The following is a 19,973-nucleotide window of genomic DNA, read 5'->3' as shown; positions in this document are numbered from 1 at the left end:
AGCAGGGTGTGTGGTGGGATTGAGCACAGTGGATTCAGAGGATAGACTGCAGTTCAATAAGTTTTAGTAAATATCTCCCAACTGTTTGGCACTATTGGAACAAGTTCTTGAATGCCAAATGAAGGTATAAATCAGTGAGAGGCATAATAAAAGCTGAGCAGTGCTTGGCTTTTTATGAGCTGATCCTGACAGGAGCAGCTATTCAACAAAATTGCCAGGCCATTGTTACATAGTCCCTGCCTTCTAGGGGCTCACTGCCTACTAGGAGAGAGAGTCTGAAAGTTGGTGCAGCGTGTAACTGTTGGATCAGGAGTTTTGAGCCTGTGAACTGTGGGACCCCAGAGGAGGGTGTGACTACTCTAGACAGAACAATTCCACAGTTTATATTTAACCTTGAAATTCATTAGAGGATTTTTCAGCAGAGGGTTGGTACTTAAGGTTTGCATTCTGTAGAACCTCAAGGAAAGCTGTACTGTGCATAATGTACCCTCTTGTTAATGTTGTGTACTGTGATCCTGTTTCAGGGATTTGCACTTAGAATCTGTTACACTGAGCAAAGAAGCAGACCTGTGGGCTCAGTCTTCACCCCCCGACCCATATATACAAGATGAACAGAGCTGTGGAGGTTAGACAACTTGCCCGAACAACACAGTTCATGGTAAAGCCCAAGACTCTACCTGCCCGTCCAGTGCTTTTTCATTGTATCCTGGAACTAAGCATAGACCACTTCCCAGGCACAGCTGACAGCAAGTAAAGGAGATCATAATCAGGGCACCAGACAACTTTGTCTAAGTGTGAATGTCACCTAAGGAGCAGCTGTGAGAGCAGAAGGGTGGGGTAGAGGAGCAGACACCATGAGGGAGAGTCCTTGGGGGTGCATCTGCCAGACTGACACTGCCTGGCCTGGGCAATGGAGGGGCTGGCAGGAACCACAGGTACTGGTGGTGTGGCTACTACAGTTAACAACTGCCTGTGCTTGGACGTGGACCCTCTGCAATACGCAGTCTCATTCATTGCCCCCTACATTCTACACCAAGTAGAAATGGAAGGCGAATGGGTACTTCACAGACAAGATCTAAGTGGAGAAGGAATGCATCCTGTGGCTGCGGAGATCCTTGGAGCTTGGAGGGGAAAGCTTGAGCCCCACTGGTGATGACCTCCCACAGCTCCCCAACTCAGCCCTCCCCAAGTCCCCATTGGGGGCCAATTCTCCAGATTGGGGGGACTTCCCCATAGCTCATCCATCATAGGGATGTTGGTATCTACTGTTGGTTGGGTAGGGCCGATGTGCTGAGGATGGCTCCCCCACAAGCAAGAGATGTGGATTTGGGGAGCTTCCCAACTTGCGTCCCTTGGGCAGTGCTACCTGCCCCATTTTTTAAAGTGTTTGATGAGATGGAACTGCTTCCAGGAGACCACTGGGCTTTTTTTATGGACTCTTAAAGGTTTCTCACACTTCTGACCTTTCCCACTGGAGATCCGGCAGCTATAAATCTCAGTAACTAACATTTATCTAGAAACACTGACTGGTGGCTTGATAAGAGAAATTTTGAAGAGGTTCTTACTCTGAAGGAGAATGTGTGCACTGAGCTCCAAGGCCCTTTCCTTGCATCCCTGCTAGGCTTCGGCTGTGTTCCTTCAGGCATGCTGCCTGCCTTGCCCTGGCAGCAGCCAAAGCATCAAGAGTTATGGTGCCTTTGCCTTTGTCATTGGAGTAGACACCATTCAACAGGTCTGTGCCTGGGCCCTTTCTGCTTTCTCTTCCACAGAACCTCCCGGTGCACAGATGAACTCTAGGGTTCTGGGCCCTGTGGAAATCACACTGACCTGGTAACATAATGAATTGGGACCACAGAGCTTGTGGACACCAGGCCTGCAGGAGATGGAACCTTCTAGAAGGGAGTGGCTGTGGTGGTGCCTTCTGGAGAATAGCAAAGATAAACATGCCATGTACAGCACGAGGGGCTCCTCACCCTGAGATGGGGTAAGGAGATGGATGTAGGCAGAGAGCCACTTCTCAGGGAAAGGAGAGGAGGGGCCCTTCTGGAGATTTTCAGCAGAGTTAGGGCTGAGGCTGGGGGGTCAGCACCCCTCACCTATCCTTCCTTTCTGAGAGCCAACTTCTGAGCCCACCATCCCTATCAGGGGAATATTTCCCAGCCACAAGTAACCACTGACCTGTAGTCACTGGCGTTGTGCTTGCTGGAGTTGTGATCACTGGGGCTGTGGTTACAGGAGTTGTGTTCTGGAGGAACAAGAGTTCAGATGCAGAATGTTACTCTGGGTTTTCTTATTCTCACCTACGGGTGCCTCACCCGAAGGGGTTAAACTTCTGCCCCTTTTCCTTCTGGAGCCCCTGTGGAGACTCCTCCTGTGCAGCAAAGCCTGGAAGGGGCCCCTGGCTATGGAGGGGAGGTTGAGCAGCCACAGGTTTGGTTGGAAGAAGGAGACCTGGACTCCCGGATCCTCAATACCCAGGGAAAGTCAGTTCCTGTGGCTGCCCCTGACACTAGGACCTGGATCTGAGTTAGCATTTTTTCTGCTCCTCCATGAGCTTTCAGGCACAGGGCTACATGAGGCTCAGGAACTCCCAGAGTCCTGGGGAAATGGGTCTGTTTCTCATGGGACACAAATTCTCAGGTCCTTCTCTTTCAGATTCCTAAGTTGCTTATAAGAGATTAAGTGGGAATAAGCCAGTGCTTGAAATGGCAAATCTGAAGGGAGTGTGTAATGTGCATGTGTCTCTGTGTGTACATGTAGATGTATAAGGTATACGCATCTGTATGTATGTAGATTTGTATATATGTGTGTGTTTATAAGCATGTATGGGTTTTTGTATATGTATGTGTCTGCACATTGATGTATATAAGCATAGCATGTGTGGGTGTGTTTGTGTGTATTGCTCTGTGACTTCCTCATACTGGCACCACCCTGGCCTTTTCTTGGTTGCCCCCACCCTGTGGGTTGTAAGGGGCAGAACAGCGCTCCACCTGCAGGCATGGAAGGGGGGTCAGGATAAGTGTTGGGGAGAGCTGGTCCTCTTCACACTTGGAATAAGGAAACAGGAGCTAAATGGATGGGTCCCTCCCTTTTACAGAATTCTGCATTAATAAAAGTGTCAGTCACTTTCCTAAGGGATTTACAGGAATTAAATCATTTAAACTTCACAAGAGCCCCATGACATAGGGACAACTTTCAACCCCATTTTTCAGACAAGGAAACTGAGATCAGTAGGAGATTCGTTGACTCTCAGTGGGCTGATTCATGATTCTAAGGAAACTGACTGCTAAGCCCAAGTAACCATGCTGTCCTGCTGACCCCCATATTTGTCCACTGGCCACCTATGAGTCACCTCCGGTGGGCTCTGACCAGCTTCCCTTTCTTCTCCAGGCACAGAGACTGAACTGGAGTCTACTGCATTTGCCACAGTCCTCATGAGGGCAACTACAGGGAGCTGAGGGGCTTGAAGTTGATAGTGGCAGGAGGCAAATCCCTAGGCAGATAGGGGCAGGTGCCCAGTGAAATTGCACCTTCAAGCCAAAAACAGCCTGAAGCCTGAACACTGGGCTGCTTGTTCTGGATGAAACCCACAACTCAAAGTGAGAATTTCTGTTCCTGTTTGCCCACTCTTTCCCAATTGGTTCTTTCTGAATAATGCTTTTAAGCCAATTGAATGATGCCCTATGCAGTGCTACCTGTGCCTATAAAAGTCCAAGATTCAGATACACAGAGGGACTCCCCAGCCTTCAGGTTGGGGTAAGAAACCACCCTCGCATCCCCTCTCTGCTGATGGCTGTTTCATCACTCAATAAAGCTATTCTTTACCCTCTTCACCCTACAACTGTCAGTGTAACCTCATTCTTCTTGGACAGGGGACAAGAACTGGGAACCCACTGTGGCCCTCTGCCCGCTGAGGGCAGCCACCCCTTATGATGGGAAGTGGCAACAGAGCTGACAGAGCGGTTAATGAGTGGGACTAAAAGAGCTAATTAGCATGCTGTAACACCTCCTTGGGGGCTTCAGAGTTGCAGGCACCACTGCCTGGGCACCACCCTGTATGTACCCCCTCACCTGGATGCCAGGGGGATCCAGCTGCAAGCCCCACACAGAGCCCACTCCTGTGCCGGAGCTTGGAATGGCTGGCTGGGTTGTGCACTTGCTTGCTCAGACACTCCCTCCCATCAGGGGCTGAGCACACAGTTGTGGCGGCCACAGGATCCACGCTGGAGTGCAAGCCAGGCGTGGCCCAATGGGCTGAGTAAATGGGGCGTCTCCTGTGGTGACCCCCACCCTAGTGAGGCCTGGGGTGGGGGGTGGGGAATCACCAGCCTCAGAGGTCTTGGACTGGCAATTGGCTGAGAAAAATCCTGTGTCAAAGTGACCCATAGTCAGCCAGGTGTGGTGGGTCATGCCTGTAATCCCAGCAATTTGGGAGGCTGAGGTGGGCAGATCATGAGGCTCAGAGTTCAAGACCAGCCGGCCAACATGGTGGAAACCCCGGCCCTACTAAAAATACAAAAATGAAGGTGTGGTGGCATGCACCTGTGTACAGTTCCATACCTTGTGAGGCTGGGACAGAAGAATCGCTTGAACCTGGGAGGCAGAGATTGCAGTGAGCCGAGATTGTGCCACTGCACTCCAGCCTGGGCAACAGAGTGAGACTCCATCTCACAAAAAAAAAAAAAAAAAAAAAAAAAGGTGACCCATAGGCTGATGGGGTGTTCTTGCTGCAGGTGGGGAAAGGATGGGTTATATCTGCCCTGGAGTCAATGTGTTTGCATCACGGTGTATGAGGTGCACTATCCAGAATGCTGAAGGGTAAAGACCAGCAGTGGCCATGCAGAGTCTATTCATCACCTTTTATTTCATAGTCTGAGAACACAGCCCATGTGGGCCTGAGAGCCTTCGGGTGTTCACTCATCAACTTCCAATCCCTGTTGGCCCCTACTCTTCTTCCAACTGAACCCCTGGTAATACTGGCATTACAGAATGAACCGTGATGGGGAGTCTAGCCAAGCCCCTGCTGCCAGTTCCTCCATTCTTCCTGCCACTTCCTAGTGGGGTCTCCTGGATGATATGAGAGGAGAGCAACTGAGATAGTAAGAGAACTTGACGTTTACACTGGTAAAGAGAAAGCGGGTTGTCAACCTAGGAGAAAGATAAGGGCTGCCATAGGGAAGGGATGAGAGAAGTTCTAACTGGCCCTAAGGGTCACTTAACTCAGTGAAAGCTGTGAAATGTTTCTTCAGTTACTTATTGCTATGTAAGAAATTACCACCAATGTAGCAGCTTATAGTAATGTGTATTATCTCACATTTTCTGTAGGTTAGAAACCCAGGCATAGCTGTGCTGCTTCCTCTGCATAGAGTTTCTTACAAGGCTTTAATCAGAATATCTGCCATGGCTGGTTTCTATCTGAAGGCTGAACTGGGGAAGGATCAACTTCCAGGCTTAGGTGATTATTGGAAGGATTAAGTTCCTTGACGACTGTTAGACTGACATCCTCAGTCTTAATGGCCTGGTGGCCAGAGGCTGACCTCAGTTCCCTGCCATATGAGCCTTTCTGCTGCATCAAAACTTGCAAGCAAAGAGGGAAGAAGACAGTCATCTAGCAAGACAGAAGTGGGGTCAGAGACCCCAAGAAAAGCGGATAGCCAGGCCTCTTCCCTGGACAGTGTCTTGCACAGGTTGGACCAACACTGAGGTCATTTTAACCCAGGTCCTGAGTTGGACCAGATGACCTGCAGACGTGTGCTTCGTTTATGAAAGCAAATCCCTGGATACAAAAATCAAACATGTTACTGGAAAGGCTCCTCTTGAGTTCTCTGTGAACCTGGGAGGGCACGCTCTTTTAATATTTCTCCCTGTTACTTTTCAGACCTCCTGCATCTCTAAAGAACCACCATCACTAAATCAACTTTGTAATTCAAAATTATTATTTTGAGACAAGGTCTCACTCTGTTGCCCAGGCTGTAGTGCAGTGGCACAATCAGAGCTCACTGCAGCCACAACCTCCCGGGGCTCAGGCGACCCTTCTGCCCTCAGCCTCCCAAATAGGTGGGACTACAGGTGCACACCACCATGCCCGGCTAATTTTCATAGTTTTTTGTAGAGACAGGGTTTCATCATGTTGCCCTGGCTGGTCTCAAACTCTGGGTTCAAGTGATCAGCATCCCTTGGCCTCCTAAAGTGCTGGGATTACAGGCAGGAGCCACAGTGCCCATCCTCAAAGTTATTTTTGAATATCTATTAGATGCACAAAGTTTAAAAACTTAGTGTAATAAAAATATGTATACAGTGAAAAGTAAATTCCATCCTCTATCCCACCAACAGCTTTTCCAAATTCCCTGCCTGGACACAACCACGGTTACCAGTTTCTACAGTATTATAGATGGTGGTTTCCCTTTTTTCCCAGATATTTTACCACACTGAATCTGCACCTTTATGTTCACTTAATGATATGTTTTGAGATTATTCCATTTTTAACATCCAAATCTGGTTCTGTTTAAGATACTGATAATGATAGATAAAAAGATAGTGATAATGACAAGATATTGATAATTCTATTGCCCCTGATTTTTTAAAATTTGCAAATTATAGCAAAAATTATCCTTATTCCACACCACTGGTAGCACACCACTGGTGTTTTGCATTGCTATGCAGAAATACCTGAGACTGGGTAATTTATTTTTAAAAGATGTTTATTTGGCTCACAGTTCTGCAGGCTGACACAACGCATGGCACCAACATCTGTTTCTGTTGAGGGCCTCACAAAGCTCTCAATCAGAGTGGAAGGCAAACAGGGAGCAGATGTGTTACACGGCAATAGAGTGAGCAAAAGAGAGGAGGTGGAGCCAGGCTCTTTTTAACAGTCAAATCTCGCAGTAACTAATAAAGTGAGAACTCACTCATATTCATGAGGAGGGCACCCAGCCATTCATGAGGATACACCTTCATGACCCAGACACTTCCCACTAGGCCCCACCTCCAACCCTGGGGATCACACATCAACATGAGATTTGGAAGGGACAAATACATAAACTATATCACCAATGGAGTTATTTGGGCACATAGCCACCCTGATTAAAAGCTGTATTCTACAGCCTTTCTTGAGGCTAGCGCTGTTTTGGCCAATAAGATGAAGCAGATGTGAAATTGTAGGTTTTGCCCTTAAAAGTCCAGGCCTTTTTCTCCTTCCCAGCTTTCCCTGCCCTCCTCAAGGACCATAGACATGGTCTTGGGTGCTCCAAGTCATGCTAATAAGGGCAATACCCTTCTAATTATTATAATAGCAGAGAAGGAAGGCCAAAGGAGCCCTTATGCCTAGACAACTTCATAATGCAGATGCCCTAGTGGCCCTGGACTATCTGCCTCACTGTCATGGGAGACATACACACTACTTTCCTATTTGACCATCTGGGTTGCTGCTGCACACAACTGAATTAATATCCTATCTAATAAGAATAGAGAGATTAGGACTTGCGGGGAGTAAGGAGCTGTGATAATCTGTTCTGGAGATGAGCAAAGACATATTGACAGTGTTTGCCACTCGGGGCTCCCTGGGATATTTATTCTGAGTTGAAGTAAGGGAAAGCTGGGGCACAGGGGACAGCACAGCGAGATTGGAGACTGTTATTTTCCCCATTTTTCTGGCCATGGAGGATTCCCTGGGGGAGTATTTGTACGTACCAGGTGTTAGATTTGTGTCTCTGTTTCTTCACTTCCTTTCCTCTTTACCACCAGATCCCTCATTTATCCCAGCTGAATCAGACTCACTGCCTCTCCTTATCTTCCTCCTGCTGCTGCTGCTATCTGATGACAGATGCAGAGCACTTCTTTAGGAGGTCATGGACTGACACAGTTCTCCTTCATTCTTGCTTGCAGTTCTCAAGAATAACTTTAGAATGTGCTGGAAATGCAGTAAATATCCTGAGATGCACAGGAACTACCTGAAACAGCCCAGACTTTGTTCCTGTCCCTCCTAGGGAATGCAACATTTTGAGTTAGGGAGGAACTGCCTGGGACAGCCTGGGCTTTTGTTCCTCTCTCCTGTGGAAGCAGGAAGTCCTTCAAAGCTTTTTTCAGTGATTCACAATGCCCCTGAGGCATATAACCCTGGTCAGGCTACCTTTTGGGGACCTTCAGCTGTTGTGCAATTAGGGCACATGCAGTTGAGACTCCATCCATCATTGGCAACTTTCTTGAACCTGACGGGACTGGCTCATAGTGCTTCTAGGCTTCTGTTGTCCCTTGCTGCCTATCTGTGTGTAATAAACCTGCTTCATATAGCTGGTTGGGTATTTGTTCTCTCACGGTACTTGGCAATTGGTAAAACTGCAACCCAGGGTGCAGTGGGTGGAAGCATTCTGACTCCTAATTTTGGTGGTTAATATAATGATAGTTTTCCCTATCCTCTATACAGTGTGAGTCCTTTCTTGGGATTGGTTACTTCTGAATCTGCATCACAGCAAGGACTGTGGAGGCTGAGGCTGAGAGGAACAACCCCTCAGGTCAAAAAAAGGAATACAGGGCCATTTGCCATCAGTTTCGTGGGGTGTCTATGCTTTCCCAGCCTGGCTTGGACAGTAACCTGACACATTTGACCCCTGATGTCTCCAAAATACATATTCCATCATAATTAGAATACTTACCATATTGTATTTATTATAACCATTGCATTAGGTCCAGCTTATACTCCAAGGCTAAGGATTACATAAGGCCACAAATATCAGGAGATGAGGCCCTTTGGGGGCCATCTTTGTGTCTGCCTACCACAAAAGTGACCTTGAGAACAACCTACTGCATAGATTCCCACAGTGCTGTAGGAAGGGATGCAGAGATTATAAGGAGATACAGACCCGAAGTCGAGGATTTGGTGCTGAACCCTAGTAATACAAATCAAAATTATGATCCTAGAAAGGTAGTCCACAATTTCTGGTAATATTGGTAATAAAGGTGAGGAAATGAAAAGAAGGCCAGCTGTACTAATAGTTAATGTTCTCTGTGATTTTTCTCATGGACCAGAGAATCTGCCAACCTCTTTTTGTTTAATGGTTATGTGGTTTAATTATAATCACACACAGGCTGAACAAACTTGTCCTTCTCCCACAGCATAGATCATCCAGCTGCCCCACTCTCAGGGGAGGAGCACTTAAGTTTGCACAGCCCCACAGACCTCTGCAGCCCAAGCCACTGAGGCACTCAGAGACATCTCCCATGTTGAATGCAGCTAAATAAACTACACAGAGTTTACATTACTACATCCACCCAGAACAAGGCCAACACATCCTACCCAACTGACACTTCAAACCCATCTCCAGGTGAAACGTTTTCTGCATGAAAGCTACTCTACACAACTGGAAGGAGAGACTGTTCCAGAAGATGCACAGATAACAATGCAAAAACATGAAAAATGAGGAAATATGATAACACTAAAACAATAATTTTTTAGTAGCCAATCCAAAATAAGTGAAAATTTATGAATTCTCTGAAAATAAATTCAAAATAATAATTTTAAGGAAACTCAACTAGATACAGGAGAATACAAATAGACAACTTCAACAAAACCAGAAAAACAATTCATGATCTGAATAAGAAATCCAACAAAGGGTGGATATCATAAAAGAACCAAAGAAGCCTGGGTAATCATGCCTGTACTCCCAACACTTTGGGAGACCAAGGTGGGAGGATAAGTAGAGCCAGGAGGTTAAGACCAGCCTGGGCAACATAGAAAAAAGATAAAATATTAAAGAAAAAAAATCAGATCTTACAGTTAAAGAAGTTCAGTGAATGAGATAAAAAATACAGTCAAGAGCTTTAACAACAGACTAACGTAAGAAAAAGGACTCTCAGGCAGCATTAATAAGAAAATTTATAGCACTAAACGCCCACACCACAAAGTTAGAAAGATCTCAAATTATCAACCTAACATCACAACTAAAAGAACTAGAGAAGCAAGAGTACACCAACCCCAAAGCTAGCAGAAGATAATAAATAATCAAAATCAGAACTAAACTGGAGACTGAGACATGAAAAAACATTAAAAAGATCCACAAATCCAGGAGTTGTATTTTAAAAAATTAACAAGGTAGGCCACTAGCTACACTAATAAGAAAATATCCAAATAACACAATTAGAAATGACTAAGAAGATATTACCACTGACCCTACAGAAATACAAATAACCATTAGAGACGACTATGAACACGTATCTATACACAAACTAGAAAATTTAGAAGAGATGGATACATTCCTGGACATATACACCTTCCCAAGACTGAACTAGGAAGAAACTGATTTCCTGAATAGACCAATAATGAGCTCCAAAATAGAATCAGTAACAAATAGCCTACCAACCAAAAAAAAAAAAAAAAAAATTCCCAGCACCAGATAGATTCACAGCCCAATTCTACCAGATGTACAAAGAAGAGCTGGTACCATTCCTACTGGAACTATTCCCAAAAATTGAGGAGGAGGGACTCCTCCCTAATTAATTCCATGAGCCAGCATTATCCTGATACCAAAATCTAGCAGAGACATAACAACAACAAAAAAAGACAACTTTATATCAATATCCTTGATGAACATTGATGCAAAAATCTTCAACAAAATACTTGGAAACTGAATCCAGCAACATATCAAAAAGCTAATCCACCACAATTAAGTAGGCATTATCACAATGCGAGATTGGTTCAGTAGACCCAAATCAATAAATGTGATTCATAAACAGAACTAAAAGCAAAAACTATATGATTACGTCAATAGATGCAAAAAAGCCTTTCAATAAAATTCAACATCACTTCATGTTAAAAATTCCCCATAAACTAGGTGTTGAAGGAACATAACTCAGAATAATAAGTGCCAACTATAACAAACTCACAGCCAACATCATACTGAATGGGCAAAACTGAATGGGCAAAAGCTACAAGCATTCCCCTTGAAAAGCACAAGATAAGGAAGCCCTTTCTCACCACTCCTATTCAATATAGTGTTGAAAGTCCTGATCACAGCAGTCAGGCAACAAAAATAATAAAAGGCATCCAAATAGGAAGAGAGGAAGTCAAACTATCCTTGTTTGCAGACAACATGATTCTATATCTAGAAAACCCCATAGCCTCAGCCCAAAAGGTCCTTCAGCTGATAAACAATTTCAGCAAAGTTTCAGGAGACAAAATCAATGTACAAAAATCACTAACATTCCTATATACAATAGCCAAGCCAAGAGCCAAATCAGGAGCACAATCCCATTCATAATTGCCACAAAAAGAATAAAATACCTAGGACTACAGCTAACTAAGGAAGTAAAGGATCTCTACAATGAGAATCACAAACACTGCTCAAAGAAATCAGAGATGATGCAAACAAATGGAAAAACTTCCCATGCTCATGGCTAGGAAGAATCAACATCATTAAAGTGGTCATACTACCAAAAGCAGTTTATAGATTCAATGCTATTCCTATCAAACTATCAATTACATTTTTCACAGAACTAGAGAAAACTTTTAAAATTCATATGGAACCAAAGAGCCTGAATAGTCAAGGCAATCCTAAGCAAAAAGAACAAAGGTGGAGGCATCACATTACCTAACTTCAAACTACAAGGCTACTGTGACCAAAACAGCATGGTACTCATACAAAAGCAGACACACAGACCAATGGGACAGAATAGAAAGCCCAGAAATAAGGCAGCAAACCTACAGCCATCTGATCTTCAACAAAGTTGACAAAAACAAGCAATGGGGAAAGGGCTCCCTATTCAATAAATGGTGCTGGGATAACTGGTTGGCCATATGCAGAAGATCATAACTGGACCCCACCCCTTTCTTTCACCATGTACAAAAATTAACTTAAGATGGTTTAAAGAGTTGAAACCCAAAATTATAAAAATTCTGTAGATAACTTAGGCAATGCCATTCTGGACATAGGATCTGGCAAAGATTTCATGATGAAGACAACAAAAGCAATCGTAGCAAAAGCAAATATTGACAAATCAGATTTAAGAGCTTCTCCACAGCAAAAGAAACAATCAACAGGGCAGACAATCTACAGAATGCGAGAAAAGTTTTGCAAACTGCATCTGACAAGGGACTAATATCTAGCATCTATAAAGAATTTAAACACAGTTACAGGAAAAAAAAAAACCCCACTCCATTAAAAAATGGGCAAAGGACATGAACAGACGCTTTTCAAAGAAGACATACATGCAGCCAATTAGCATATAAAAAACTCAATTATCACTGATCATAAGAGAAATGCAAAATCAAAACCATAATGAGACATCATCTCATGCCAGTAAGGATGGCTATGAAAAAGTAAAAAAATAATAGATGCTGGTGAGGTTATGGAGAAAAGGAACACATACACTGTTGTTAGGAGTGTAAATTAGTTCAAGCACTGTGGAAAGCAGTGTGGCGACTCCTCAAAGAACTAAAAATAGAACTACCATTTGACCTACCAATTCCATTACTGGGTATTTACCTAAAGGAATATAAATCACTCTACCATAAAGACACATGCAAGTGTATGTTCATTGCAGCACTATTAACAATAACAAAGCCAGGCGCAGTGGCTCACCTCACACCTGTAACTCCAGCATTTTCAGAGACTGAGGCAAGCGGATCACCTGAGGTCAGCAGTTTGAGACCAGCCTGACCAACATGAAGAAGCCCTTTCTCTACTAAAAATACAAAATTAGCCAGGCATGGTGGTGCATGCCTGTAATCCCAGCTACCTGGGAGACCGAGGCAGGAGAAGTGCTTGAACCTGGGAGGTGGAGGTTGTGGTGAGCCAAGATCATGCCATTGCACTCCAGCCTGGCAAAGGAGTGAGACTCCATCTCAAAAAAAAAAAAAAAAAAAAAAAAAAAAAAAAAAAAAAAAAAAAAAAAAAAAAAAAAAGAAAAGAAAAGAAAAGAAAATACACAGTCAAATAAAGAAAAGGGAAAAATACACATTCAGCAGAGACAAAAAATAAAAAAACAATGATGCATACCTATGGGATCTAGAAAACAGCTTCTTAAGGGCAAATCTAGGAATTATTGGCCTTAAAGAGGAGATAGAGAAAGAGATAGGAATAGAAAGTTTATTGAAAGGGATAATAACACAGAACTTCCTAAATCTAGAGAAAGATATCTATATCCAAGTACAAGAAAGTTATAGAACACCAGGTCAATTTAACCCAAAGATTACCTCAAGACATTTACTAATCAAACTCCCAAAGGTCAAGGGTAAAGAAAGGATCCTAAAAGCAGCAAGAGAAAAGAAACAGATAACATACAATGGAGTTCCAGTACATCTGGCAGCATATTTTTCAGTGGAAACCTTACAAACTAGGAGAGAGTGACATGACATATGTTTAAGTGCTGAAGGGAAAAAACCTTTTACCCTAGAGTAGTATATCCAGCAAAAATATCCTTCAAACATGAAGAATAAATAAAGACTTTCGGCCGGGCGCGGTGGCTCAAGTCTGTAATCCCAGCACTTTGGGAGGCCGATGCGGGTGGATCACGAGGTCAGGAGATCGAGACCATCCTGGCTAACATGGTGAAACCCCCTCACTTCTTACTTGGGTAAATACAAAAACTAGCCGGGCGCGGGTGGCGGCCTGTAGTCCCAGCTACTCGGAGGCTTTGCAGGAGAATGGCTGAACCTGAGCGAGCTTGCAGTGAGCCGAGATCGCTACCACCGCACTCCAGCCTGGTGACACAGCTACGACTCTGTCTCAAAAAAAAAAAAAGACTTTCCTGGACAAACTAAAGCTGAGGGATTTCATCAACACTGGACTGGTCCCATAAGAAATGCTTAAGATAGTACTTTGGTCAGAAAGAAAAGGATATTAATGAGCAACAAGAAATCATCTAAAGGTACAAAACTCACTGTTAAGAGTAAGTACACAGAAAAACCCAAAGTATGATAACATTGTAACTGTGGTGTGTAAGTAGAAAGAATAAATAATAAACCAATCAAAAATAATAACTACAACAACTTTTCAAGACATAGTAAAATCAGATAAAATTAGAAACAACAAAAAATTAAAAAGTGGGGGGATGAAGTTAAGATGTAGAGTTTTTATTAGTTTTCTTTTTGTTTGTTAATGCAAACAATGTTATCATGTTAAAATAATGGGTTATAGAGTAGCGTTTGTAATCTTCATGGTAACCTCAAACCGAAAAAACATACACTGGATACTTAAAAAATAAAAAGCAAAACCCAAATCATATCACCAGAGAAAATTACCTTCCCTAAAGAAAGACAGGAAGAAAAGAAGAAGACCACACAATAACCAGAACATAAATAAATAACAAGGCAGGAGTAAGTCTTTACTTATCAATAACACATTGAATGGAAATGGACTAAACTCTCCAATCAAAAGATGCAGACTGACTGAATGAATCAAAAAAACAAGACCCATCAATCTGTTGCCTACAAGAAACACACTTCACCTATAAAGACACATATAGACTGAAAGTAAAGGGTTGGAAAAAGATATTCCATGCCAATGGAAACCAGAAAAAAAGAGGAGTAATGATTTTGATACAAAAACATAAGAAGAGACAAAGTCACTATACAATGATAAAGGGGTTAATATGGTTTCCATTTCTGTGTCCCCACCCAAAGTTCATGTTCCACTGTAATCCTCAGTGTTGGAGGTGGGGCCTGCTGGGAGATGATTGGATCATGAGGATGGATCCTTCATGAATAATTCAGCACCATCCTCTTAGTTCTGTTCTCATGATAGTGAGTTCTTCTGAAATCTGGTTGCTTAAAAGTGTGTAGCACCTCCCCACACCACCCACTTGCCTTGGTCCTACTCCTGCTATGTAGATGCTTGCTTCTACTTTGCATTCTTCCATAAGTAAAAGTTCCCTCAGGCCTTCCCAGAATCAGATGCCGCTAGGCTTCCTGTACAGCCTGTGGGACTATGAGCCAATTCAACCTCTTTTCTTCATAAATTAACCAGTCTTGGGTATTTCTTTATAGCAGTGGAAGAACAGAATAATACAGAAAATTGGTACAGAGGAGTGAGGCATTGCTAGAAAGATACCTGAAAATATGGAAGCAGCAGTGGAACTGGGTAACAGACAGAGGTTGGAAGAGTGCAGAGGGGTCAGAAGACAGGAAGATGAGGGAAAGTTTGGAATTTCTTAGAGATTTGTTAAATTGTTGTAACCAAAATACTGATAGTGATATGGACAATGAAGTCCAGGCTAAGGAGGTCTCAGATGGAGATGAGGGACTTATTGGGACCTGGAGTGAAGGTCACTTTCATTATGTGTTAGCAAAGAGGTTGGATACATTGTGCCCCTGCCCTAGGAATCTGTGGAACTCTGAACTTGAGAGTGACAATTTAGGGTATCTGGCAGAAGAAATTTCTAAGCAGCAAAGCATTCAAGAAGTGGCCTGGCTGCTTCTGGTAGCCTATGCTAATATTTGTGAGTAAAGATATGACCAGAAACTGGAAGTTATATTTAAAAGGGAAGCAGAATGTAAAAGTTTGGAGAATTTGCAGCCTGGCCATGTTATAGAAAGAAAAACCCATTTTCTAGAGAGGAATTCAAGCTAGCTGCAGAAAACTGCAAGTAACAAGGAGCAAAATGTTGATAGTCAAGAAAAAGGGAAAAACAACTTGAAGGAATTTCAAATACCTCGGGGGCAGCCTCTCCCATCACAGACCCAAAGGCCTAGGAGGGAAGAATGGTTTCCTGGGCCAGGCTCAGGGTCCTGCTGCCCTGCACAGCCTCAGGAAACCGCTCTCCAAATCCCAGCTGCTCAGCTCCAGCTTCAGCTCAAAGGGCCCCACATACAGCTCAGGCTGCTGCTCCAAAGGGTGCAAGCTGTAAGCCTTGGTGGCTCTATGTTGTGTTAAATTAAGCCTGTAGGTGCGCAGGGTGCAAAGAATTGAGGCTTGGGAGCTTCCACCTAGATTTCAGAGTATGTGTGGGAAAGCCTGGATGTCCAGGCAGAACCCAGCTGCAAGGGCAGAGCCTTCTTGGAGAACCTCTACTAGGGCAGTGTGGAGGGGAAATTTGGGGTTGAAGTTCTCACATAGAAATCCCCTCTAGTGTACTGCCTAGTGGAGCTGTGAGAAGAGGGCCATTGTCCTCCGGATCCCAGGATGGTAGATCTGCCAATGACAGCTTGCACTATACATCTGGAAAAGCCACAGGCACTCAATGCCAGCCCGTGAAAACAGCAACAGTGGCTCTACCCTGCAAAGTCCCAGAGGCCGAGCTGCCCAAGGCCTTGGGAGTCCACCCCTTGCACCAATGTGCCCTGGATGTGAGATATGGAGTCAAAGGAGACTATTCTGAAGCTTTAAGATCTAATGACTACCCTTCTGGGTTTCAGACTTGCATGGGTCCTGTAGCCCCTTTCTTTTGGCCAATTTCTCACTTTTGGAAGGGGAGTATTTACCCAACTCCTGTACCCCCAATGTATGTTGGAAGTAACTAACTACATTTTTATTTTATAAGCTCACAGGTGGGAGAGACTTGCCTTGTCTCAGGTGAGACTTTGGACTTTTGAATTAATGCTGAAATGAGTTAAGACTTTGAGGGACTGTTGGGAAGGCATGACTGTATTTTGCAGTATGAGAAGGACATGAGATTTGGGAGATGCCAGAGGTGGAATAATATGGTTTGGATCTGCATCTCCACCAAAATCCCATGTTCAATTGTAATCCTTAATATTGGAGGTGGGGCCTGGTGGAAGATGATTGGATCATGGGGATGGCTTCTCTTGATTTAACACCATCCCCCTGGGTGCTGTTCTCATGACAGTGGTGAGTTATTGTGAGATTGCGCCACTGCACTCCAGCCTTGGCAACAAGAGCGAAACTCTGTCTCAAACAACAACAACAAAAATTGAACTAATGGACATAAAGAGTAGAAGAATAGTTACCAGAGGGGCTGGGAATGGTAGTGGGGGGCTGAAGGGAAGGAGGAGATGGTTAATGGATGAAAAAAAAATTAGAAGAATAAGACCTACTATTTGATAGCACAACAGGGGGAATATAGTCAATATAATTGCACGTTTTAAAATAGTGTAATTGAATTGTCTGTAACTCAAAGGATAAATGCTTGATACCCCATTCTCCATGATGTGCTGATTTCACATTGCATGCCTGTATCAAAACATCTCATGTACTCCATAAATATATGCAGCTATTATGTACCCACAAAAATTGAAAATAAAAAATAAAATATATTTTTAAATGTATTATTATTTGTCCTCTGTGAATATAACTCACTTCTGGCCCTCCTTTTTATAGGTATTTAAAAGAATGCATTTAGGCAGATCAATAGCCTTATATATCAAAACTACAAATCTGCCTTTTTTTTTTTTTTTTTTTAAACATATCACATTCAGCACAGCTACTGAAGTTGGGGCTAATTATAGGTTACATTTTCATTAATCCACTGTCATCTGTTATCATCCATCCAAGTTTTGCTAGAACTGGAGTGGCGAATTCAATAGTTGATGATGAAACCACAACCCCTGCATCTTTTATGTCTTTGAGTGACGTTAGTTTATTTCATTGCCCCTCTAATACTACATTATTTTAAAATTTCTATTTTGGTTGATATTAGAAGTTCTCTCAGGTGCATCCACTTGGCCTTTCTTACAACAAATCCTTTACCCCACAGGTGAAATGACGGATGTGTGAGTGAAATAACTAATGTACAAAATAAATCCATCAATTACGTATTTGGAAACCAGAAAAATAACCACCAAGCGGATGTGTGGACACAGAGAATCTACTGAGATAGGGGTGGACCTGAGACGGGAAATTATTTTCCATTCCCCATGTGCCTCTCCTCTAATGGAAGTTCATGAAGGTGCTTTGGTTCCCCAAGTATCAGTGTCAAATTGGACCCTGTATCCAATAGACCTAAAAATATCTGGGCATTTCCCTTTATCAGTGTATTGATACCTGAGTAAGTGGCCATTGATCCCTTTAGGGAAGGGTGTAGGGAATGTCTACTGTACACACTTGTCATGGTGTTGCAGATACTTCATCAGGGACGTGACTCTCCTTCAATGAATGGATTCTGGATCTAAGAACTGGTTCATGTCTGGAAACTGGGCAAGGGATTTGAAACTTCTATTGAAGCAATTAATCTCAGACTTCAGCTTATCTATTTTTCATCTATTGATTCTAATATTAAACAATAGTCTTATAAGCTGCCCAACTAGAAACACCATAGTCTTAGTAATTTCCCTAAATCCCTTGCAGTTAGCATTTCCTGGCTTTCATTCTAACATTACTCACTATTTCGGAAATTTTGTCCATTTTGATTCTGCCTTGCTGCCAGCTGGCCTCTGGCTTTCTGGGATCCTACCGTCCATTGTTGCTAGGGCACCAAGTTCTCCAATATCATCTCATAGAGTCAGCTCCAGCCCATAAAGGACAAAATTAGGTTAATACCCCATTCACCTGCTCATTACTTGTTGCCTGATAAACGGCGTTTCCTTTGGGCCCTTCCAAATAAACACAGTGCATGATCCAGTTTTATAGAGTGTGTCTATCTATGCCAGCATGCTCACTGCTCTGAGCCTTTTGGTCTCTTTCTCCACAATCTGCCATGGCAGCTCTGGCATGTTGACTTTATTTCAAGTGAGCCATCACTTTTCATTAGAACAGTTTCATTAAGATAGAATTCATATATTATTCAACCAGTTAAACTCAATGGTTTTTAGCATATTCATAGTGCAGCTATCACCACAATCAATTGTAGAACATGTTCATCACTCCAAAATTATTTTTACAACATTTTCATCACCCATGCACATTTATTCCCAGTCATCCCCATTTCCCTCCAACATTTCCTCAGTCCTAGGCAACCACTAATCTACTTTCTGTCCCTACAAATTTATTCATTTATTTGTCTATTTTTATTTATTTTTAATTTTTTTTGCGACAGAGTCTCGCTCTGTCACCCAGGCTAGAGTGCAGTGGTGCGATCTCGCCTCACTGCAAGCTCTGCCTCCCGGGTTCACACCATTCTCCTGCCTCAGTCTCCCGAGTAGCTGGGACTACAGGTGCCCACCACCATGTCCGGCTAATTTTTTTGTGTGTTTTTAGTAGAGACAGGGTTTCACCGTGTTAGCCAGGATGGTCTCGATCTCCTGACCTCGTGATCTGCTCACCTCGGCCTCCCAAAGTGCTGGGATTACAGACGTGAGCCACTGTGCCCGGCTACAAATTTATTTCTTATACACATTTCATATAAATGGAATAATATAACGGATAGTCTTTTGTGATTGGCATCTTTCACATGGCATAATGTTGCCGCATTGATTAGTACTGCATTTCTTTTTATGGTCAAATATTCCATTCCATAGATTGACCACATTTTATTCATTCATTTGTTCATGGGCATTTGTATTGTTTCCACTTTTCAGCCACTGAGAATAATGCTGCTTGAACATTATGTACAAATTTTTGCATGGACATCTGTTTTCATTTCTTTGGGTATACGTCTAGGAATGGAATTGCTAGGTCAAATAGTAACTCTATATTCAAACTCTGAGGAACTTCCAGAACTTTAAGAGGCTGCAGCATTTTAAATTCTTACCAGCAGTGTCCAAGAGTTCCAATTTCTCCACATCCTCACCACTGCTTATTGATATCTGTCTTATTTATTCTAGCTATTCCAGTGACTGTGCAGTGGTATATCATTGTGGTTTAATTTGCATTTCCCTGTATTAATAGTGCCAATCATCTTTTCATATTCTTGTTAGCCATCTTTGTATCTCTTGTGGAGAAGTATCTATTCAGCCCTTTGTTCATGTTTTACTTGTATTATTTGTCTTTTAATTTTTGACTTCAAAGAGTTTTTTATGTGTACTATATACTAATTCTTTCTCACATATAAGATTTATATATACTTTCTCCTAGCCTGAGGGTAGTATTTTTACTTTTTTGATTGTGTTCTTTGGAACACAGAGTTTTAAACTTTGTTGATATCCAATT

General features: G+C 42.9%; 1 long non-coding RNA gene across 2 annotated transcripts in view; it reads left to right on the top strand.

Moving 5' to 3' along the window:
- LOC103883590 overlaps positions 1-3,838 on the top strand; it is a 41,826-nt gene extending 37,988 nt beyond the window's left edge. For both annotated transcript variants that reach the window (XR_001901679.3, XR_001901680.3), the window contains exon 4: positions 525-3,838. This is a non-coding gene — a long non-coding RNA (uncharacterized LOC103883590). The remainder of the gene's footprint in view (positions 1-524) is intronic.
- The last annotated feature ends 16,135 nt before the right edge of the window (positions 3,839-19,973 follow it).

Source organism: Papio anubis, chromosome 6 (genome assembly GCF_008728515.1).
Source record: "Papio anubis isolate 15944 chromosome 6, Panubis1.0, whole genome shotgun sequence".
In the NCBI taxonomy this organism is placed as follows: Eukaryota; Metazoa; Chordata; class Mammalia; order Primates; family Cercopithecidae; genus Papio; species Papio anubis.
Note: the sequence above shows the minus strand (reverse complement) of the source record. Positions and strands in the feature narration are given on the sequence as shown.